Source organism: Coenobita brevimanus, chromosome 72 (assembly GCF_032717465.1).
Source record: "Coenobita brevimanus isolate Jiangsu-jjx chromosome 72, ASM3271746v2, whole genome shotgun sequence".
NCBI lineage: Eukaryota > Metazoa > Arthropoda > Malacostraca > Decapoda > Coenobitidae > Coenobita > Coenobita brevimanus.
The window spans coordinates 2,880,596-2,900,050 of NC_137025.1; positions in this window are offsets into that span (position 1 = coordinate 2,880,596).

Here is a 19,455-nt window from a genome sequence, read left to right on the forward strand (position 1 = left end):
ATTGTCAATATAACGTGAGAAACAGCTTCACGCCTATACGGTGTTACAAATGGCATCAGATGTTTCATAGCTCGTTTTCTAATATCAGGATACTCGTGCAAGAGCTTTGCCCAAAAGATAAGCAGCGAGTCTATCAAATGTTGTTCTGAGCGTTTGTTCTGTTGAAAATTCAATCAGTTGCTAATTCTCGTTCACAGGTAAGGTTTGTCCTATTACAGAACCAGAATCCATAAATGGACAAAGGATCTGCCTGCCTGGGAAATTATTCCCTCAAAGTATTACTTAATTGCTTTAAATGGGGAACAATGCATTCTCTTGAACTTCCATCCAACTACAAGGAATTTTTAGTCAGGAACAGATGAGTTGGAAATTCACTTTGTTTTGCCTTTGCACAATCAACCTAAAAGTTTACTTTGAGAAGATTCAATTTTGTCCTGAACCTTCAGTATGTCACATCTGAGCCTTGCAATGACTACAGTAGTTCAGTTCGTTTAGTTTTTAAAAACATCTGTAAGATTGCCATTTCATTGACTAGACTTCACTAAACCTATTTGACAGAGAAAAGCTGTTTCCTGTAAGATTCTAATCTCATCTTTCGTATCACACACGTGAAAGAATTTTGCCGCGGGATAACCAGCGCACCTCCGTGTGCAGTAACTGAGCAGTATGACTGGGCCCCATCTCCTAGCAGAGCCGTACGCAGCTGCGAATTTCGTGGTCTAGCTTTGATGAAATTTACCACCTTGAATACTTCATCAAGCATAACTTTAGTTCGCAGGGCATATTTTTTACTGCAATTGCACGTCTATGATGGTAACAGTGTCTGCCTGTTGGAGCAACGTTTCTAATAAGAGCCAAAACACTTTTTACTGGGCCTGTCATTGCTTTTGTACCATCAGTGCAAACGGCAGTACGAATACAGTACTAATTTTAGCAAATTAAGTTCCCTTAGGTATGTTGTATAGTTACAGTACACCAACGACTTCGAAATCAAAATTCAAATATTCTAGTTTCTACCCTTCATTACAACGTAGCTGTCAATAATCATAGATATTTAAGTCAGACACATATTGGATGCGTGCCTTGACACACGAAAACTTTGGTAGCCTACCACGGAATCGCGTAACCCTTTGGGAACCAGTGATCTAACATATTTATTAACTTATCTAATTATACTAAGTAGATAAAAGTAAGTAAATTACCTGTATCCTGTATATGGGAAGGAAGGGAACTGGTGCAGCATCCTTACCGGGACGAAATATGGGGACAACCTGAAAAGCAGTCAACAATTTTACACCATAAAACAATAAAAGTTCCTGACTATTATAACCTCTAAACAATCTCTATTAACTTGCCTAAATTTAACAAGTGCAATAATGTAGCTAACTTGGTTGAAAACGGTTTAAAGTTTGGAATCAAAGCTAAGTACATGGGGGTCGGCCTCTTAGGCGTCTGTGCACTCAATCATTAACCATCCCAAAACACCAATAACCCTTATGATACCTAATTCAAAGTTATCTCTGTTACCTTTACTAAAACTATTAACAAGAATTAAGTGGGCAAAATATGTGTACGTAGTCAAAAATTTGAATTAGGACGGTTACTTACCTACGAAGCCATTTTCGGCGTCGCCTGCCCCAATCTCATCAGTCATCTAAAAGCATCACCATTAAACCATTTCCCTACCACACCCACCTCCAAGTAATCACCATTAGCCTATCTAAAATCAGTAAATATAGTAATGTTTGCAATTTACCTGTGACTAATAAAAAAAAGATGAATTAAGGTCGGATGCTTGCCATCCCGTCCCCACCTTCTTCAAAATGGCGTCGGGATACAACTTCCTGTCCGATCTGCTTGGCATTCATAAAACATCTTCAACAATTTCTGGGATTTTCTGGACTCCATTAGCAACTTACTATTAACCGAAAAAGTTGTTTGGTCAATTTTTTTCCAGTTTAATATTTCCCTACCTTGGTTGCAGTGAAAGAAAAACTATAAAAATAAAACATTCTTATCCACACGCACCTGCTGAAAAATTTTGGAACCTGCCCGCCGATTTCAAAAGTTCAAAGCTTGCTTCACTCATTTCACCTTAAACTGACCAAAAACTGCCATCTGTATATTTTGACCGATGAGTTACAGCAATAAATTAATAACAGAATATGAAGCTGCTCATGAAGTGGTGTAGAAATAATGTAAGGCTGCACTATTTTCTATGAAATTTAGTTACGGGACGAGCAACAAAAATTTGAGCCAAGGAGCTTGTAGCGTTGCATTATGATCAACAGCAGTGTAAAAGATTTTGTGCTAAATAAGCTATCTGCATGAACTCTAAGACACTGCATGATAATTTAATTGGTTGATGAAAAGATGAAACCATGGCTAGTTGTTATGTTTTGTTATGGGCAAATACACTCACCTGAAATGAGTATGCGAGGTGTTAGTGGTGATACTGCATCATGGCTATAGCATATCCCATTCTCGTCGTTGACACGGTACATATCATCATATGAAGGTTGTGGAGGCATAAAACAACAATTCCTGAAAAACACGTGCATTCGGTTACATCGTACAGAGGAGAGAGAGTCAATAAGTACAAGACTCGTATACATACATCATAAACATTGAGACCGTATCACACACAATAGAGGATCTAGTAACAAATTAATATAGGATTTGATCCTCTGTACCTTTCAATCGTGTCATGAAAATAACAAAATGCTTCTTCTCGATGGTACTCTCTCTATATATAATACTTCCTTCCCCCTTAAAATGAATACAATGCTTCTTGAACACAAATCTAACAATTGTTACAAAATCTAATGTGAATGAAGACACAGAAATGAGGTACAATAATGCAATACTTGATGCATATCTTAAATCTACACTAAGCTTCTTATAAATCTAACCTATCAGGTGGAATACCTCTGGTGGATCTAGGAGGAAGAACCTTATGTTCAATGGGTGAAGTGTGTACATAACTCTCACCATGCCTAACATCAGCTGCTTGGCCCGGAATTTCTAAAGTTTCAGTGTCAGCGGGCGCAAGAGCTTCTGGTGGATTATCTGGAATTAGTACATCTTTGCTCAGTTCAACAGCTTTGTTAGAGTTATCATATGAAGGACGTAACTGATCAACATGTCTTTTCACAATATTACCATCTACACATACATCATAATGCATATCACCAAGTTTACGTGTTACATCTCCTTGTACCCACTTGCTAGGCGTCTTATAAGAACAAACTAACACTGAATCTGAAACCTTGAAATCCTTCATCATGCCTTGTTTCTGAAATTGTTTCCAACCCTTATGTTCTTGCACTCCTTGGTAACTAGGTAACATTAAATCTAACTTATTTCTAATTCTTCTACCCATCAAAAGACTAGAGGGAGTCATTTGGGTTGTTGCATGTGGTGTTGTTCTGTATGCAAGCAAAAATTTACAGATACAGGATACTACATTGTCTGATGTAGCTCCTCTACATTTCATATTATGTTTAAATGTTTGAACAAATCTTTCTGCCTCGCCATTTGTGGATGGATGATATGGTGCTGAGAGGATATGTTGGATACCATTTACCTTCAAGAAGTCTTTAAATTCCTGAGAAGTAAACTGAGGACCATTATCTGATACAAGTCTTTCAGGCAGTCCATGGGTAGCAAATATATGCATTAGAGCTTTAATTGTTGCTCGGGATGTTGTTGATTTCATGGGAACAACTTCAGGCCACTTACTGAAGGCATCTACCACTATTAGATAAGAGTGGTCTAGGAATGGACCTGCAAAATCTGTGAAGTCGTTGCCATGCAAACTTTGGACATTCCCATAGGTGTAAACGTACAGCTGGAGGGTTATTTTGATGAACAGCACACAGCACATTGCTTTACATACTCTTCTATGTCTCTTTCCATACCTGGCCACCACACAAATGACCTGGCAATTGCCTTAGATCTTACAATACCTTGGTGATCAGAATGAACTTCCTGCAAAACACATTTCCTTAGACTCTTTGGAATAATCACTCTAGCACCCTTAAGCAGACAATTTTGCTCAACACTTAGTTCTGACCAAATTTTCTGGTATGGCTTACACTCATCATGAGTAAAAATAACATGTCTTCCTGAAATCAAACTTTGTAAAACTTGAGAGAGAACTGGGTCTTTTTGTGTATGATGTGCAATCTGTTTAGCAGTTACTGGTATATCAAAACTTTCAACTAAAAGAATGCTACTTTCAGCTCCTACAGGTGCCTGATCCACTGGCAGTCTGGAAAGGGCATCTGCATTCCCTAAATTTGTAGTTGATCTGTATTCTTGGGAATAATGATATGCAGCTAAAATCACAGCCCATCTCTGTAGTCTGGCTGCAACCAATGTTGGTAATCCAGCTTTTGGACCTAAAATCGCCAATAAAGGTTTGTGATCAGTAACTAACTAAAAGTGTTGTCTGCCGTACAAATACATGTGGAATTTCTTAACTCCATAGATCAAGGCTAATGCTTCCTTTTCTATTTGTGAGTAATTCTGTTCAGCTTTGTTTAAAGATCTGGAAGCAAATGCGATTGGGCGTTCAGAACCATCTGGCATAATGTGGGCTAGTACAGCTCCTAACCCTACATTTGAAGCGTCACAAACAAGAATCAATGGTAAATCCTTCTGAAAATGTACAAGGAAGTTAGGTGAAGTAATCAGCTCCTTGATCTTTATAAAAGCTGCTTGACACTCTTCTGACCAAAACCAGTTTGAATCACTCTTAAGTAACAGATATAAAGGATGTGCAACTGTAGCTAAATCTGGGATAAATTTACCATAAAATGTCACTAGACCCAGGAATAGACTTGAGTTCCTTAACATTCTCTGGTATCTTAGCATTTTGTACTGCCCTTACTTTGTCTTTAGTTTTATGTATTCCTTGCTCATCTATGTGAAAACCTAAATATTCCACAGAGGACACACGGAAACTACATTTACCCTTGTGCACTCTTATGCCATTATCTAGGAGTCTCTCCAAAACTAATTTAAGTCTCTGATCATGCTCTTTTCCATCTCTACCTGCAATCAAAATATCATCAATAAAGCAGAAAACTCCAGGCAAACCTGTGAAAATCTTGTCCATGGTCTGCTGCCAGATAGCAGGACTACTTGCTATTCCATATGGCAATCTCTGTGGACGGAAAAGTCCTAAATGAGTGCTAACAGTACAAATCTCCTGTGATTTTTCATCTAAGCTTAACTGTTGAAAAGCTTGCTTCAGGTCAAGTTTTGAGAATACTTTACATCCTCCCAAAGCAGCAAACATGTCATTTGGATTTGGTAAAGGGTGTTGTGCTACTTGAATTTCTTTGTTAACTGTGACCTTATAGTCCCCAAAAAGTCTAATACCTCCATCTTTTTTTGATACTGGAACTAAAGGTGTACCCCAATCAGAATATTCAACTCTCTTCCAGGTACCTTCTGTCTCCAACCTATTTATCTCTTTCTCTACTGAAGCTTTCAGTGCAAATGGAATAGGTCTGGGTGCATAAAATCTAGGAGTAGCATTTTCCTTAAGAATGAGAGTTGCTTTAGCATTTTTCACTGTACCATTACAAACACCTTCCTGGAAAACCGCAGAGTACTCTAATAACATCCCTGATAATAAATCATGCTTGTTATCATCAGTCACCTGGAAAATATTATGCCAGTCTAACTTTATACATCTCAACCAGTTTAATCCCAATAAAGTAGGACGTTTACCCGATACAATGGTGATTGGCAACATCCCTGCAGTTTCCTGGCCATATTTAACCATTACATCAGCAGAACCAATAACATGTATGTCATGATTGTTATAATCTTTCAACACCTCATCACAAGCATTAATTGATATGTCATGAATTTCCTTGGCAACCTCTTCTGACATAACAGTAACATCCGCTGCAGTGTCAACCTGTATAGGAATAGGCTTATCGTTAACATGCATTGTTACCATTAATCTCTTTCTATGTTGGTTGACAGAATTTATCTTGAAGGCAAACTCTGTGTCTGTAAACTCATTATCAGCTGTGGCTTCTACCTTAGTATCTGATTGTGTAACACTTGTATCTGATTGTAATGCTGAATGGATTTGTTTGGACCTAGGACTCTTGCATAAACTAGAGAAATGACCAATCTTACCACATTTGACACATGTTTTACCACTTGCTGGACATTTATTATACTCATAAGGTCTATGTCCTACCTTACCACACCTGGTACATTCAGTTTGTCCTGTTTTTTTGTGTTGGGTTAGGTTGTGCCTTTTGTGGGTGCCACACATTCTTATAAGTGTTATGCGGTTTGTGAGCGTTCTGTACAGGGAATTTACCTTGAGGGTACTTATTACCCTTACTAGGCCTAATTGTGAGCTTGCTCACTTGAGAGTGAAAACCACCGTCTCCTTTACCCTCTATATTATGTGACTGGATATTAGCAGCTTCTAAGGCCCTGGCAATTTCTTGTACCTTATCTAGAGTAAGTGCCTTCTCCTGCAACAATTTCTTCCTTAATTCATGGGAATTACACTTCTCAATAATTTGGTCAATAATAACATCATCAGAATCCTGGTACTCACAAGTTGAAGCTAATTTACACAACTGAGTGACAAATGAATCTACTGTCTCCTGTGCCTGCTGTGAACACTGTCTAAATAAAAATCTCTCATAGCGTACATTAACTTTAGGAGCAAAGTATTTATCAAGTACCTCCTTAGCTGCTTGGAATGTCACTCCCTACTGTAAGCGTAGCAAATACTTCTTGTACCTCCGTGCCAGCAACATGAAGAAATAAAGCTCTCTTCTGCTCCTCCTTGGCCACTCCAGTTGCTGTAATGTAATACTCGAAAGCCGTGCACCACTTTTTCCATCGTTGCGCGACCGTAGATGGGTCCGCCGCCACTGGGAACTCCTTAAGGGCTGGGACATCTAGAACCATAATGACTGATAGGCAATCGGGCTGAAGGTACTACCACTCTACCTGGATCCGCTCTCTTCTCGTCGCCAGTGTTATGTTTTGTTATGGGCAAATACACTCACTTGAAATGAGTATGCGAGGTGTTAGTGGTGATACTGCATCATGGCTATAGCATATCCCATTCTCGTCGTTGACACGGTACATATCATCATATGAAGGTTGTGGAGGCATAAAACAACAGTTCCTGATAAACACGTGCATTCGGTTACATCGTACAGAGGAGAGAGAGTCAATAAGTACAAGACTCGTATACATACATCATAAACATTGAGACCGTATCACACACAATAGAGGATCTAGTAACAAATATAGGATTTGATCCTCTGTTTGTACCTTTCAATCGTGTCATGTAAATAACAAAATGCTTCTTCTCGATGGTACTCTCTCTCTCTCTCTCTATATATACTAGTAAGTAAAATTAACAAGATAGAGAGACGTAAAAACTCGACTAACATAAGAGTAGCATTTCATTATATGGATGAGGAGATGATGAAAAAATTGATAGTGACCATGATCCGCTCCAGGTTAGAATATGCAGCGGTAGTGTGGTCCCCACACAAAAAGAAAGTTATAAACAAGTTTGAGAATACAAAAGAGCGACCAAGATGGTCTCCAGTCTAGCAGATCTGTCATACAGAGAGAGGCTGGAAAAGCTGGATTTGCCTTCCTTACAGGAAAGGAGAAAGAGGGGAGACATGATTGCAGTGTTTAGGACCATGATAGTAGATAAAATTGACAGATCTGTTTGTATGGGATAAGAGAGCAACAAGAGGACACGGAATGAAATTGAAAAAGTCAAGCTTCTTGAAGGATATCAAGAAATATAGTTTTCTTTACAGAAGTATAGACTTATGCAATAGCCTGAACAAAGAGATCATCCAGTCTAAAAACTTAAACGAGTTTAAGACAGACCCCTGAGGAGCACCACACCTATCATGATGTGATGTAGACATGGTCCCTCCCACCGACGCAGAAAACTGCCTACCCATCAAATAACGGCGGAGCCAGGACAGCGGGACCCCCTTGATCCTCACAGACACCAGTTTGTATTAAACAGCCTCACAGGATGCAGAGTCGAAAGCACCAGCTAGATCCACAGAGCCAGCATGACACCCTTACTGCAATACATTTCTTGTATCTGATGCTCCAGCTGATATAAGACATCCAGTGTGCCCCAGCCTGGCTGAAAACCACACTGTTCCTCCAGGAAGATATTGTTTGTCTCTGCCCACCACTGTAAATGAGTGCCAACCATCCTGCCCATCAGTTTTCCTAAGCACTGCAGGAGGGCAATGGGGCGATATCCCACAGGATGTGTAAGATCCTTACACGGCTTTGGGAACAGGATGAGGGTAGAGACTTTCCAAGGCTCCGGGAAAACACCTGTCGACCAAATGATATACATATCCAGGAGGATGTCATGACCCGACAAAGGGAGATGGATTAGAAATTCATATGGGATGAGATCCGGCCCGGCCGCCTTGTGAGGGGCCAGTGCTGAGATGGCCAAAAATAGCTCTCTTGATGTAAAAGGATCCGTCAAGCCAGATGGGGGTCTAGCAGCCCCTGCTTCACTAACCACTGTCACGAGAAGGTCCAGGTTGGGGAGAGGAACAGGGATGATAATCTTGGAACCAAAAAGGGAAGCCAAAAAGTCCACCTTCGATCCATCAGTTAATAAGGCCACTCCATCCCGACAAAGAGGAAAGGAAAACGAGGACACCTTGCCCCGCACTGCCCTGAGAAACCTCCATGTACGGGTGGACGATGTGGAAAATGAAAGGGATGCAGCAAACGATGACCAGGCCTCTCATTGGGCAGCTGCAATGACACGGCAGCATTCTGCACTCAGGCGTTTATAGAGTGGCATATTGTTGACTGACAGGCAACGGTGCCATGCATACCATGCTCGCGCCTGGCCGTTACTGCCTTCCGACAAGCCTCTGTCCACCATGACACCCCAGAACAACGAACTGAACGGCATGTCACTAATGTGAAAGCACGATGGCCTGCCCTCACTAGCCATGATGCAAAAGAGCCAGAGCAGGTTCACCTCAGGACAGGAAGTGGACAATGCCCCTGTACAGACCCACCAGCCCTCCTCCATAAGCCTCCACTGAGGACAAGATGGGCATTAGAGTGGAGTGAAACAGGAGTCTCAAAAATTTTTTGTGGAATTTGAAATGCTATGGGTGATCAAAAGTTGGCAAATGGAACATAAAAGGTGTTAAAAAATTATTGGTCTATTTGTCCATCTTCACTGGCCCCAGGGTCTTCAAAAATTCAATAGAAACAGATAATGTCATATATATAGCATTTATTTCAATATATATATATATATATATATATATATATATATATATATATATATATTTTTTTACGTGTCCGACTCCGCGCAAAGGCTTCAGGGAATATTCCTAAGTCCCAGTAGTTCTCCTTGGGGCCCATTAGCCCTCCTACATCTCCACATGTCACCACTTTGGCACTAACACCCACCATCCATACTGAATACATGCTGGGGCTGTCTCAATCTCCTCTACTCCTGCCAGCGTCTAGAGATTTCTCCTAAGATGGGTGAAGCTCTACTGAAGGGAAGAGGCTCTGTGTGTGTGTGTGTGTGTGTGTGTGTGTGTGTGTGTGTGTGTGTGTGTGTGTGTGTGTGTGTGTGTGTGTGTGTGTGTGTGTGTGTGTGTGTGTGTGTGTGTGTGTGTGTGTGTGTGTGTGTGTGTGCGTGCGTGCGTGCGTGTACGAGAAAAGTTAACTTCTTTTTCAGCAGACCGGTTCAGGGCTTTGATAAATCCAGACAATGATGACTTTCTAGGGTGAACTATTAGCAGTGGAAACATAACTACTTAGTTGCTGTTTACCGACTCTACATTTTATTTTGACTAACTACAGCTTCAATAAAAATGCTCACGAGAAGCCAAATGAACCAAAAATATCAACAGCTGTCGCAATCAACGTTTTGGCTGAGAATATAATACTTCAATATTATAACTTAACGACGGATTGTCAAATGGTTGAAAATTCACGGGAAGCAGAAGTACAGAGCATGAAACTTTACGGGAAGTGGAAAAGGACACAGGGCTGACATCGATAGTATATATACAGTACATGAATTCGCAAGGCAAGGGGAGCAATATATGTGGACCATCCTGTACATGTCATGTTGTACAAATACCCTCGGTGTTGGTGGTACTGTAGGCATCGCTGTGTATCGTCCTTGGTCGCTTATCACTCTTCGACACGCTCTCCTGCTTTCCAGTGATTCCCCTGAATAGCTGCCTCACCCTAAACCAGGATTTACGTAACAGCCTGCGCAGCTCCCTCCTGAAGGTGGGCATGAGCAGGGCGAGGAAGAAAGGGTGCAGCACGTGTTCCACCAGCTGCGCTAAATTGGCATAGTGTCTCAAGATTTCTTCCGGGATCCAGTCGTAGCAGCGATTGTCTTGATACTGCCCATAGAAGGTCAGGAACACCGTGATGGGCATTGAGAGGAACACGTATGACGCCGCCATCCCGATCATGGTGTACACTAGGTTGCGCTCCCATCTTTTGGCTCGTGCGCTCTCCCTGCCCTCGCCCTTCCTGACGGTGGCGTGGGCCTTCACCCGCCCCTGCAGCACCCCCAGCACCAGACTCAGGTTGAAGACCGTCAGCAGCACCGCAGGACCCCACCGCAGCAGCACAGAGTAGATCCTGCAATGGTGTACAGTATAGTGAGTGAAACTGTTATCTTAAATGTTTTCTTGGATGATTATTGACAGTTGGTGACACATAAGTAGTAGTAGTAGTAGTAGTAACAGTAGTAGTAGCTGTAGTAACAGTAACAGTAGTAGTGGTAATAGCAGCAGTAGTTGCAACCCTAGGCTAATCTGAATGTGAACCCAGTGCACTGCAGGCTGAAGTTACCCTTCTTCTGCAGTCCATCATCCTCTTTACTGGGGGACAAGGAGGGAATTGAACGACGTTTGTATGACCAGGCAGTGGAGCCACCCGGTCATATCGGTGCCACTACGTGAAGGCGTTCCATTCCAGCACCTGAGATAAGCCTAAATTCTACTGTACATGTCTTGGATGATTCTACTCTTTCACGATTTATTTTCACACACACACACACAATGGTTGTTCTTCATATCTTGCGTCGCTGAATGATTAACAGAACCAGACTGCATCCAAGTGACACATCCACAGGGAAATGCACGCTGCAGTGGATATTGGGTACACGTGTATGATGTGTGTTTAGTTACTGTTCACCATCAACTTTTCTCATTCTCATTATCATTCAGACTTTTGATTTTCCACGTTTATATAAGACAAACAGGCTCAGAGGACAAGAAATAAAAAAATCAGAAGTATGCAGTAATAGCTAAGGCCTTCAAAATAATTAGTGTCCATCTAGTCATATGTACTGAGAACTGCGTCGATTAATTAAGTAGTTCTCATAACACACGTGAGACAGGAACCATTTTGTCAACAGGAAATTACAGTGGTTTAACTTTTCTTACTGAAGCACACATTCAAATGACTAATTGACAAAGACACCCAGGACTGGAGAAGCAATGTACTCATTAATATAAAATTGTACTCGGTTTCACATACGTTCAAACAGCACTCCAGTACAAACACTGAATTTAACCTTTATGTACTACATTTTGTAGAAAAAGATACAGATCATAATATGAGACCCCTAGTCCACATAGTGTTGCTAAAGCTATTACATGTTTATCAAACAGTACGAGTTACTCACCAGCGTACGACCTCATGCCATGTTTTACCAAAACTCTTTTGGAATCCATCATTGCTGGTCCAGGTGCCATTTGTACAGTCTCGATCCACCACTTCCTGACTGTGTGTGCCATATGAGGTGTTACACAGCACCTCAGCGTCTATGATGTATGGCATATGAATTAGAAACAAGGCCAAAGCAGTGCCAGATGCTCGCAGCAGCTGGAACTTTGGCGATTTCATGAAGGTAACATCGGGTTGCCACACGCCCAAGCAGCGGTCCAGGGCCAGCCAGGTGAGGGTGTAGGCGCAAAAGGAGTGGAAAAATGCCGGCACCGCCCAGCCCATGTGTGCAAAGTATACAGCGAACCAGTAGGTGTGGAAGCGGCACCCGTTGGCAGTGAAGGAGATTGGTATGTACAACACAGAGAGTATCAGGTCACACAGCGCCAGCATCTGGAAGTGTCTGAACCAACACATGTTACTCTCACTCCAGCTGAACACCTCTTATACACTTTATTTAATTTCTAAGGATCGGATGGAACAGGCTTAGGATTTCATTGTGGCCATCGCATTATAACCTAACAATTGTCTTTGGCCAAGGGAAGCACCCTGCCTTCAGTGGGTTAGGGGCTGTCAATGTAGAAAGTTCGATTAGAATGCACTAGAGTTTTTTCCTACCTTCAAAATCGAAATATCGAGGACATTTCGGCATGGGGGTAAATTTGTATAGCAAAGAGCATGGCAGTGAAGGGGTTAATGTTAAGGTTTGGTTCACAAGCGATTAATCTGTACAAAAATTTGCCAAGAGGTAAAGCTATCACATCGAGAGAAGATATCCAGTCTCAATAATCTTTATCTAGAACTCTGAGGTCCATCAAAACAGTTAAATTCTCAATGTAAGGTGCAAGGTATGTGAGGAAATTAAGAAATAACAACATTCAGTCCATCTGCCAACATGGAACACCAGCGTATCTCCTGGCCATTTAACTGAGAAAAAATATCACACTTAACCTTCAAAATCAATAGCCAGGAACCTAAGCATAGTATCAGATGTAAATGCTTGAAGGGAAAGGTCAAAGTGAAAAGTTATGAGACAATAAAGGAAGCATATCATCTTACCTCTTGGTCTGGAGTGCCCTGAGGCTGGGTTGCCTGAGCACCACAAAACACGTTGCTCCAGATATGACGCCCAGCACGATGATGACTGGCAATATACACTGGTAGGTCACGTAGTGCGGCGTGTTCACTGGCTTGATCACCGCCATGCTGAGTCCTACCCTCTACCTGCAGAAGAAGAGGCCTAAGGATGCTGGGCCGTACAAAAGAATACAGAGGAGTACAAAGGAAAGCAAACAGCAACAGACCTACTGATCCTTTCGTGGCTGTTACAGGAAGGATATACATAACAAAACTATTCTATGAGTTAAAGACAAGGATAGAAAAGCAGCAAGGCACTCCTCACTCACCAAACTCTCCAGCAGAAGCCAGCAGGAAGTAGTGAGAAGGACCACCAAGCGGCATAGAAAAGTTGTCGTGGAAGTTTGATAGGAAAGAGGGAAAGGAAATCACACTACACTTTCTACTTTCCATACGAGGCTTGGTGCTGGAGAGGGACGCCTTCATGTGGTGGCACTGATGTGACCGGGCGGTGGAGCTTCCCTGTTATACAAACGTCCCACAGTCCCCTTCCTATCCTCCAAGAGAAGGATAGTGGACAGCGGAAGAAGGGGAACTTTGGCCTGCATTCAACCGGGTTCACATTCAGACACGCGTGAGATTGCAACTGCTGCATCTACTACTACTACTACTGAACTTTCCCTTCGACAGTCCACCGCCAGCCCTATTTCGGGGGATAGGGAGGGAACTGAGGCACGTTTGTATAAATAGGAAGGTTATATCGGTACCGGGGCAAGAAAGTTCCATCCCCACACCATGAAGTAATGTGAAACTAACAGATGTAAATGTTTCAAGGGCGAGGCCAAATGTTGCAGTCGTTGGCAGCGAGAGAGGGCGAGAGAGAGAGAGAATAAATACATATATCAGATGTTCCTACGTACTTTCTACATAACAAGTGAATTTGCTCAACTTCACAGAATGTTTCTTTACTACGCAATCTATGGTGAAATGAAACATACGTAATTTCAGGCTATTTTATGACATTACTAACCATATATTTTGAAGTGAAATAAACATCACGAAGGTCAGGAATAACAAACACAATTTCAGACAGACAAAAGACAGTCGGTAGATGACACAGAGCAACACCGAGCCACTAACAGATGATGACAGTGCCAGTTTAAATATTTCACGTAATCACTGGATGTGTAAATCAGCCTATTCACCAAATTCCTATTTATAAAGGATTTCAAAACTACTGATCGTCACAGGAATTACACGAAAATCGGTACATAATTTGGGGGGAGGCCATGAAATCTCAAATTACAGAGTTTCCCTGTAACACATCCACTAATCTCTTCAAACCAATCATGTTTTATTTTTTTTTAATTCTTGGTAATTCCAGATTATTTTATCCAGCTTAGGAGACTTTTTTTTTTAATGGAGAGGTTACATCAGCCTTCACTAACCTCTCTCTCTCTCTCTTTTCTTTTTAGTACTGGAGTAGTTTGTTTGTATTTTGCTAATGTCAGTGTTCACTTTGTTTCAATCCATACTGTGCTTTTCTCAATATTGTTACCACTATTATTATTATTATTATTATTACCATTATTATTATTATTATTATTACCAACACTACTACTATTACTACTATCTTCCCCACACTCACCTTCACACCGCACTTAATCTACTCACATTCTAAACCCTTTCCTTATGCCACACTCTCTCTCACCCCAATACTAATACACTGGGATTTATACCGTAAGCTGCCCTTTATCTGTGCTGGTAAATCCCTCTTGCTCCTGGGTAAATCCTTGAGAGAGAGAGAGAGAGAGAACTTGCCCTCACTGTACCAAACCTTCACTGTACCATACCCTCACTGTACCATACCCTCACTGTACCATACCCCCACTGTACCATACCCCCACTGTACCATACCCCACTGTACCATACCCTCACTGTACCATACCCCACTGTACCACACCCTCACTGTACCATACCCCCACTGTACCATACCCCACTGTACCATACCCTCACTGTACCATACCCTCACTGTACCATACCCTCACTGTACCATACCCCCACTGTACCACACCCTCACTGTACCATACCCTCACTGTACCATACCCCCACTGTACCATACCCCCACTGTACCATACCCTCACTGTACCATACCCTCACTGTACCATACCCCCACTGTACCATACCCTCACTGTACCATACCCCCACTGTACCATACCCTCACTGTACCATACCCTCACTGTACCATACCCCCACTGTACCACACCCTCACTGTACCATACCCCCACTGTACCATACCCTCACTGTACCATACCCCACTGTACCATACCTCACTGTACCATACCCTCACTGTACCATACCCCACTGTACCATACCCCCACTGTACCATGCCCTCACTGTACCATACCCCACTGTACCATACCCCACTGTACCATAGCCCACTGTACCATACCCCCACTGTACCATACCCTCTCCACCTGTCCCTATCAATGCTTACTATCACTACCACCGGATGTTGAGCTATCTCTTCTTATCTACAGTTGAGAGAGAGAGAGAGAGAGAGAGAGAGAGTAGTGTGTTGACCTTAACCTGAATGAGAAATAATAATAAAAATAATGAAGGTGATGATGATGATGATACTTATGATGATGAAAATACTACTACTACTACTATAATACGGAATAACAACTACTACTCCGTCACCTTCCATAAACCCCTTCAGTACGATGGTGCGTAACTTTCATTCTCGCTCCTACCACGGGATGAATGACACAAACAGGGAAACTAAACATAAATCTTACCTGAACAGAAAAAAAAAAAAAAAAACTTCATGCAGTGGTGACGATTTTCTGACTTTTGTGTCACAGAGTTTGCTTCACTTTTCCTGTTTCAGTTTTAGTCAAGTGTTCATTTTTCCTCTTGCCAATCTTTAGCTTACTGGCAGATTAGCAGTTAAAATCCACATAATAATAATAATAATAATTATAATAATAATAACTGCTTTTTTCTTTGACGCAAATTGGTTATCAAGATCAGTCATACAATATTTTCTAAAACAATAGACTTTACCATCATGGCCAGTTTCATGACTCCTGTACTAAGCGTAGATTATTATTATTATTATTATTATTAACGAAAACTGATGTCACTTTTTGATAGTCATACTTCTCTTCTTACCTTTTCTTCAGTGTATTTGACGTACTTCTCAGCACACTTATAAAAAAAATCAACAGAATCTTCAAACACAACATTTCTTTTCCTCACTCAATTTATAACACCCAAATTTATCACACACACCGCCAAACACGCTCTCACTCATATAGCACATAATAAAACACCTATAATTATCGTCCCTAAACACGCTCCCGGTGTCTAGGTATCGTCTCGTAGCGTCAAGAGCGGCAAATCGCGCCTCCCGCCGTTCAGTAGGCAGCGCTGCACTACCCCGCGTTGACCCGTGACTGAGGCGATAATCTTGGCATTATCTGTGGCTTGCTGATAAACGATAAAGGTGATAAGCGGAAGGAGTGTTCTTTTTTCTTTTTTCTTTTTCTTTTTTTTACTTGTTCCGTCTTGGTATGGGATGTGAGTCAGCCTGGGCCATGACGAGGAGGAGGAGGAGGAGGAGGAGGAGGAGGAGGAGGAGAAGATGATGATAGACAAGATGAAGAGGAAAAGAACATAATGATGATGATGATGGCAAAAAAGACGATGACGATGATGAAGAAGAAAAAGAAGAAAAGATGAAGATGATGATGATGAAGAAGCTGATAAAGACGATGATGAAGAAGAAGAAAAAAAGATAATGATGATGATGATGATGATGATGAAGGAAAACTCGTGTCCACCCCATCCAAAGTTAACAGATTCTCGTAAACAGTCCATGTTGTAAAGGAAGGGACTCTACTCCCGCTAAAATACAGAGGAGGATGGAGAAAAGATTATTATTATCAAGGTGTGTGTGTGTGTGTGTGTGTGTGTGTGTGTGTGTGTGTGTGTGTGTGTGTGTGTGTGTGTGTGTGTGTGTGTGTGTGTGTGTGTGTGTGTGTGTGTGTGTGTGTGTGTGTGTGTGTGTGTGTGTGTGTGTGTGTGTGTGTGTGTGTCGTCCAACATACACATTCATCCCACCACTCCCCTCCCTCTCCCTACTATCCCCGTATTCTCGTCGGTTACGGAAGCTCCCTAACACCTCCACCTAAGCGATTTATTTTAGGATACAGCTGGTCAATATCCTTTTGTACTTTATCTGTGTAGAGTATGGGGACAGCACAATGATTTATGCAACACGAAATAAGAGAGCAAGGAGGAGTAGGCAAAATAAATCGCTTAGGAGAAGGTGTTAGGGAGCTTCTTTTTGTTCTTCTTGTTCTTGTTTTCTTCTTCTCCTCATCTTCCCCTTCTCCATCACCATCGTTATCACCACCATCATCATCTTCTTCTTCTGCTTCTTCCTCCTATTGTTCTTTTTTTCCTCCTCCTTGTACTCTTCTTTTTCTTCTTCCGTACATTGCCCGAGCTGACTCATGCATCAAAAGAGGGCGCAAGCAGACAAAAAACTCCACCTTCCACTTATCACCTTTATCATTTATCAGCAAGCCGCGGATAATGCCAAGATTTATCACCGCAGTCACAGATCAACGCGAGGTACTGCAGTGCTGCCTACTGAACGGCGGGAGACGTGAGCTGACGCACTCTTGACGATACGAGACGATTCCTAGAAACCGGGAGCGTGTTCTGGGGTGATAATTGTGGGTGTTATGTGCTGTATGAGTGAGTGTGTTTGGCAGTGTGTGTGATAAGGTTGGGTGTTATATTCTGCGCTATATGGGTGAGGAAGCGTGATTTTTTTTTTTTTCCAAGATCTGTCGTCTGTTTGATATACGGTGTAACTAGATATTGCATTATACTAAATGAGAAGGAAGGGAGGGAGGGAAGATAGAGAGATATATTAATGAGAATGGTTTGAAATCGAGGGAGGGCAGCCTTACTGATGGAGGACAGGAATTAAGGCGTCTCTCTCTCTCTATTATATATATATATATATATATATACATACATATACCGTATATGTGTGTGTGTGTGTGTGTGTGTGTGTGTGTGTGTGTGTGTGTGTGTGTGTGTGTGTGTGTGCGCGTAATCCTGACCTGAATAGAAGTTTGGTGGAAGCAAAAATACTAGGAAAAATACATCCGGGACTAAATACGTTAAGCTGCAAAAGAACGAACATCCGGATCAAGTTAAGGTGATAAGAGAACAACGGGACCGCAGTGTTGCCCGGGTGGAGGTGAGGCTGCGAGGCGACGAATTTCTGGATCAAAGTGGAAGGAATACGATCGCAAAAGGACGAATCTCTGAGCCAAGTTTGGGCGAAAAGAGAACAACAGAAGTATAGGAAACGAGTATAACAGACCGGTACAATCGGTAGAATCGAGGTCGCATGATGCCGGTGGAGAGGGCCGTTCACGTGACCTACCTCGTGACCTATCAGTGCATCACGCCGGTCATCATCGTCCTGGGCATCCTATCCAACGCCCTGTGTTTGGTGGTCCTCACGAGAGCCAGCCTAAGTGCACTCCAGGTGAAGAGGTAAGGTGGCGCTAAATTCACCTTCTTTTTTACGTTTATTTACGTTTAGTTGTGAGACTGGTGGTAATTTTATCATTCATATAAAAGGAGACAAATACTGCTCCATTTCAGTTATAAAAAGGATATGTTTCTTTCAAAGGAAGGCTATCACATGAGGATTATTCATATATGCCCAGCCATTACTCTGAAGGAGGGAGTGTGTCATGCCCACAATATCTTACCCTGACAAACGTTTTCGTCTGATCACACGTGCCTTCTTCAAACGAATAAGATATTCCTACGGTACCTAGGTATAATTCTGGTGTGTCGCAACAGATCTTCAATGGTTAACTTAAATATGTTCTAAATTTTAACCGCTTTGCCTCAGTGGTTGGGCTTCACCAACTTAAATCCCCACTGGACATCTGAGTCTCTCAGAAAACTCCTTTGAAATGATGAAAATGGCTGAATACATGACACTGAATAAGAATATGCATAAATTTTCCTGGCTAGACGCTTATGGGTACATGTATTAATGTAGCACTTGCTGCTAAGTTAGCTGAAACTGCTTATTCAAGGACGTTGCACTACTTCATTATATAATCACTATTACAGCAAAATAAATGTGTAATAATATAATTATCTGACTACCATATCATGGAAGCACAACATCATTAGATGATGGCCTGAATTTAATCCCAAAATCTCCCATCCATCCTTTAGGAATAAAATAAGAGTTTAAGGGATGTATAGCTGGTGTGATGGTAATATGTGGTGGTTCAGATACTTCCAGATGCTGGTGCTGTGTGACCTGGTGCTCTGCATTTTCTACATACCCATTGCAGTCACCGCCAATGGGTGTTGCTTCCAAAACTACTGGTTCGCTGTATACTTCTCACACCTGGGCTGGGCGGTGCCGGCATTCTTACACTCCTTCTGCACCTACATCCTCACCTGGCTGGCTCTGGACCGCTGCCTGGCTGTGTGGTGGTATCAGGGCTGCGACTGCATGAAATCGCAAAATTT